We start from the raw sequence: 6,211 nt of genomic DNA, 5'->3' as shown, positions 1-6,211 counted from the left end.
TAATCGGAATAGTGCATTAGGAGACCTACATGATAGTGATTTGGTTCACTTTTAGGAATCCTGTCTCGGCCTGTTTCAAATTTTTTATGCTTTTATTTTGTTGTATTGTAACCGGTTGTTGTTTTTTATGTATTTTATTGAGACAAAATAAATGAAATGAAAAAAAAATCTTATATCAGAAAATTAATAGTATTAATATTTACTAAGCTCATAGCAACGTAACGAGATTCGGAAGGCAACGGCAACATATGAAAAAACCTGGTGATGACTAGGACTACACGAGAATATGGTGTGAACTGCTTATTTTTTTAATCTTTGTAGATCACTTGCCATGTCATCGGATGTAGTTAATTTAATAGGAATTTTAAACAGGATCCTAAGCTAATTACTCATGCTCATAACATGCTCATAATTACTAATGCTTGTGTCGTCACATTTATACCATTTTGATTGGCTGTCCAGAGTGCATCAATATTGCGATGACATTGAATTTATTTCTAGCGGTCAACAAATCCACAGGCAAGGCACAAGATTGCATACCAGAAAACAGCTTAGGCCTATCGATCCATTTCAACCGAGACCCAGTCTTCATTGGTTTTCACAGCAATGCATTTTACAGTATTTTGCCTTAAGTTTTACTTTTCGTTAAAAAAGAAGAATCTGTGAGTGTAGAACATTTCACACACTAGTTCCTGTCGCACTGCGAAATTACAGAAATGAGGTAACCTTTCTACACTCACAAATTCTTCTTAATTGGTTACTCGCATTCCCAGAGAAGCCCCACACCATAACCCAGTTAGACGGCGCATCCAGAACACAAAATAGGGCTATTTATTTAATTAATTAATTGATTAATTTTGTATTTTTTAAACATATTTATACAGGACACTATTTAGACAAGATGTAAAAGTCTGTTTTTAAAAATAGTCATGTTTAAGACAATTATGAAATAAAAAATGAATATAGCCTAATAAGAATGGTTAACAGTACAATCATCACAAAACCCTTCAAAAACAATATATAAGTATATATAGGCCTATATATATTATATATATAGGTATATATATATATATTTTTTTAAATTTATTTTTTTATTTATTTATTTAAAACATCTTTAGGCAGGATAACATATACAGGCGAGATCTTACCGCTGTTTTACAATATGGTCCTGCAAAAACACAGTACAATAACAACAACAAAAAGTAACCAGCACAGTACAATAAAATAAACAATAGTAAAAACTTTGGTGGAAACTATCCACCGCCGGACACCAACCCGGTACTTCTGAGTAAAGATTTCGGGGCCAGGAATTACCGCTCAAGGTTAAGCTTAACTACTATCTAAAATATGGTTAAAAACTATCCCCTGCCGGAAACCAACCCGGTATTTCTGAGTCAAGATTTCGGGGCCGGGATTACAAGGACAAATACTGTAAAGTTACTTAAATAGATAAAAATGGTAGAAACTATCCCCCGCCGGACACCATCCCGGTATTTCTGAGTCAAGGTTTCGGGGCTGGGATCACAACTCTTATCTTAACTACAAACCTAACTAAACAATAGTCAAAAGGATCCCCCGCCGGACACCATCCCGGTACTTTTAAGTCAAGGTTTCGTGGCCGGGATTGCAATTTTTAAATTAACTATACAAAATTAAAATACATAATGGTAAAACTATCCCCCGCCGGACACCATCCCGGTATTTCTGAGTCAAAGTTTTCGGGCTGGAATTAAATTTTAAAAATATAGACCAGGAAAATATAAAAGGAAATGAATTGTGATAATCAGAGAAAGTGTTTCTTATAAGTAATTTTGAATAAATTGAATTCTGATCGGGATTTTGTTCCAAACTTTTGCTCCAGAGATTTTTAAGGAGTCACTCATTACATATATATATAATATATATATATATACGTATATATATATATATATGTACATATATATACACATATATACATAATATATATACATATATATATACATATACATATATATATGTAGGGCCTATATATAATATACATAATATATATACATATATATACATATACATATATAATATATATATATATATATATATATATATATACATATAGGTCTAAGTAATTATATTTCTTGCTTTTGACAATATACAAGATTCACGCCAATTTCTTTATCATTAGTCAAGGCACACATATTCGACTTAATCAGTCTATGAGATAATCATGATCATCGTCGTAACCACCATAATCATCAATCTTTTTACATCATCATTTCCATCATGGAATATAAATTGTCAATATAGGCCTAGACTTTCAAACTACATTACTAAAATCACATAAAACACAAATTATCAATAAAATTTTCTTTAAGAGAGGACGCTATTTCAAATTAACTTATTCCAACTTAGTCGCAAAAAATGAAATTATAATGTTAAAATTTAATCTGCAAAAAATCTAAATGCGATATAAACTACATTTCTCACTCGGTCCTATATAATAATTACTGGGGGTATGATGTATAGATATTACCATTGGATACCAATGCGATACTGAATTAAAGGAGGCGTAACAGTTCACACGAAGAAAGTAAAACAGGCTACACCGCCCTCATGCTTCTTGTTAAAAGTGTAGTACAGTACAAGAATCACAAGGTTCGTTCAGCGCGTGGCCTTTTTAAAACATCTCTAGTAACGCAATTGATTGACACCTGTCATCAGCACAGATGAGTCTCTTGGTACCAAACATGAAAATGAGTAATATATCGTGGTTATATTCAGATAGAATGCATCATAAACTTATTTTGAATTACATTTGAGTAGGACCGGAATAGGTCTATGATGATCATTTATTTTTTAAAATCACGAGTCTGGAATAATTTCCCATAAAATCACCCTGAAGGGTCTCATGCCTACACATAAAAGCACTGTGGTTTTTTTTTTACCATTTTGAATCTTTAGTTGCGCACCACAGCACATACCGTCATCCAACAAATGTAACGCATTAGAAATATATGTTGTTTTTTTTTTTTAAATCTTCATTAATATCATATAGAACAATAATTGATTGGCCTTTAGCCAAAATACTGAAGCTTATAGGTATGTAGGCCTGCGTCATGCTTAACTATAGACCATACACTGTATTTGGAAAATACTTAAAACATAATATTGTCTTATGGGAAATCCCACAAACATTTCCAGATAAAAGTCTGTATTACAATCGATAAACTAGAACAATATTGCCTCCTTGGTTAAAACCCTGGAACACTGCAAGCAAATAATAATGCACAGTGTTAAAAAAAAAAACAAAAAAAAAAAAACCCAAAACGTCAAATACGCCTACGACAAGAAAAACCGTGAATTCAATAGGCCTAGATCGAAAACGTATTATCAAATCTCAATCATTATCAAATCTCAAAGATAGGTGGGCATTTTTTTCGAGAGTATCAGTACATCACTGTACATTAGTTTCAAAAGAAACAAAATAAATTTAAAACACGCTTGGTTTAGGTGATTTAATTGCCGGTTAATAGCCTACACTCTATGATACAGATTGCTGTTACAGTGGTCATATTTTTCGTTTTATAGTACTAATTCCCAAAATGTACAGTATTTATTTTGAAAAGAAGCCCCCACCCTCCCCAACTCTTTATTTTGCAAAAGTAGCCTCGAAAAGAAGCCCACCCAAAGCCCAGGGCTTCAATTCGAGGTTTTACGGTATATCAACGTCCCGCTTTGAATGAGCTCTCTCCCCTCTAGATCCTCATTTGGATAACCGCTTCCATGAGGCTTATGTAGGGCGTTTATTTTTAAACACATTTTAATGGAAGCAACACTCCCGAGAATTACATTTTTTTAACCCGGTTGGGATCATCAATAAGTCTTTATGATCTTTCATTCATTTATGATAACACATTTGACGGTAATTATTTGTTGTAGTTCCACATTGACGGTGAAATTAAGAGGCCTTTATTTGATATAATCCCTACTGTACTAATATCCCTCGAATAAACACCCCGCCCCCCAAAAAAATCTTCTCAATAATAGACGCATTGGTGCGTTTATGGAATGCACCGTAGGCTATGTTAACGTAGGTTTTGACTGCTGTATATTCAGAGACAACTATATAGCTCTTTTTAAAGTTGTTTCGGGTAGGCCTATAGGCCTATATTCTATTATGTGTCTGTTGTGTGATTGGTTGAGCAGCGCGTAGGCTGTTTTACGTATAGGAAAATTATAATACGTCATCCAGGTGAGCGAGCCAATAGTTTTTTTATTTATTTATTTATTTTTTTAAATAAAAAGTCGGGGGTGGGAGGGGAGAGATTATTTTAAAAGCAATCGAAAATCAAATACACGTAGGCCTATCTAGCCTTATCATCCTAAATTGCCAACAATTATACAATTCAGTGAGATTCTACTGTGAGCCCAGTAGAATCAGGTAGAATCATCTGGAACTGCTCCAAATCGTTGATGACATGTCGCTATTAACCTCTTCTAACAGGTCAGTAAGCAACATTGCTTCTACCAATGTCAACAGGTGTTGGATTCATCATAAATCCCCTCACATCACTCGTCTCAAGTGTTTGTTGTGACGGCTAGATACATTTCGATTAACAATATATCCGCATAGCTATTTTTAGAAACTCTTTTCTACCGTAATAAAGCCCTGTTCGTGACAGAGCTTCTATGATCGGTAAACGCGTGGCACATGTGATCACACTACAGTGCCTCCTTGTTAGATAACAAGACGATTAAACACACCTATACAAAAAAAAATCTCTAACAATAGGTTTGACTTGACAAACAAGTCATTGAGTAACTACGTAACGTACTTTTAGGCCTCTACCTGTCAATTTATCATTCACTGATAAGTGACGGCAATTACGGGGCTCCAAGGGGCCCAGGACCCGTCGTTCTGATTTGTATTTGTATGCAAATATACGTATTTTATCGTATCGTATTTTGTGTATAAGATAGCCGTTAAACACTGTATTTACCCTGTCTCTAGGGCGTATCATATAGATCTGTTATTTGCGATGCATCAAGAATTAGTGCTGTTCAACGACACGTGCGCAAAAGAGTGTGAATTAACAGTTACTTTAATCGGATCAGTGGAATAGGCCTATTTAACCTATCATAAACTTAATGGTAGGTGAAGATTACTATCCGAAAGGTAATATACAACGTTGACCACAATGGATTCGCGTGGCGTCCTCGAGACCGATTTTAGTTACCCTCCCCTGCAGGTGATAGATGAACGTTTTAACTTGTTTTTCAAGTAGACATCGTATGCGGGGTCACCAGCCACGCGGAACATAAATCAAAAATGTAACAATGGAGAAATGAAATCTGACTCCATCCAGGGATTGAAGGTTCGCACGAACATCGTGTAGACCTGTTTTGGACAATTGGTACGATTCCAATTGATATTTATTTATAATGGATAATTGGCATTGTGTAGCCACGTGTTAAAATATATTCAATTGCACTACGATGTTTACGTAGCGGGGACTTGGCGATTGCTTACTTTTGCAAAGTTTATGCCAATGCCAACAACTGGGGTATAACGACGGCACCGGACGCTACCAGCACCTCATGACGTACGCACCCTATAAATAGCCGATTGTATATCTAGTGCCCGCAGGACCAAATCTATCAGTCATGTGATTATTTCCAAGTACGTACGCAACAACACGCTATCGCCGACAACTTCCTGTGATGCTGATTGGTCGGTCGAATCAGGGGAGCCTTTCCGATTGCGTCGCTACGCAATACAACGATTGCACTAAAAACACTGTAGCGACAGTGAAGCGATTTTATGGAAACAAGGCTTGTCGCTACATATAACCATTGAAAAATAATCATTTCAAATAAAAGAAAAACATGTAGCATATGAATTTCATGTTACATATGAAAATGTCACAAATAAAGCAACACAGCAGCATACGAATACCAGCAGCATATGTTTGCTTATGTAGATACATAACCATTGGTGTATCTACGGAAGGTAGTTAAAATCACCTCGTACCACCTCATTTTTACCAGCTAGTTCCCCCTCACTTAATCACCGAGCCCTCCTACTTCACCCTCGAGCAAATTTCAATTATCCCCATCTCATTTCAAGACTCCTGGATACGCGACTTCTTTTAAACATCAGGCCTAGCTATGCGCATAAAAACAGTAGCTTCAAATTACGGAATTGTTCAGGGGTGCGTGCCAAGATTTGCCTCCGATG

Source organism: Anneissia japonica, unplaced genomic scaffold, assembly GCF_011630105.1.
Source record: "Anneissia japonica isolate Jap-2015-1 unplaced genomic scaffold, ASM1163010v1 scaffold287923_len1623670_cov205, whole genome shotgun sequence".
Classification (NCBI taxonomy): Eukaryota; Metazoa; Echinodermata; class Crinoidea; order Comatulida; family Comatulidae; genus Anneissia; species Anneissia japonica.
Note: the sequence above shows the minus strand (reverse complement) of the source record.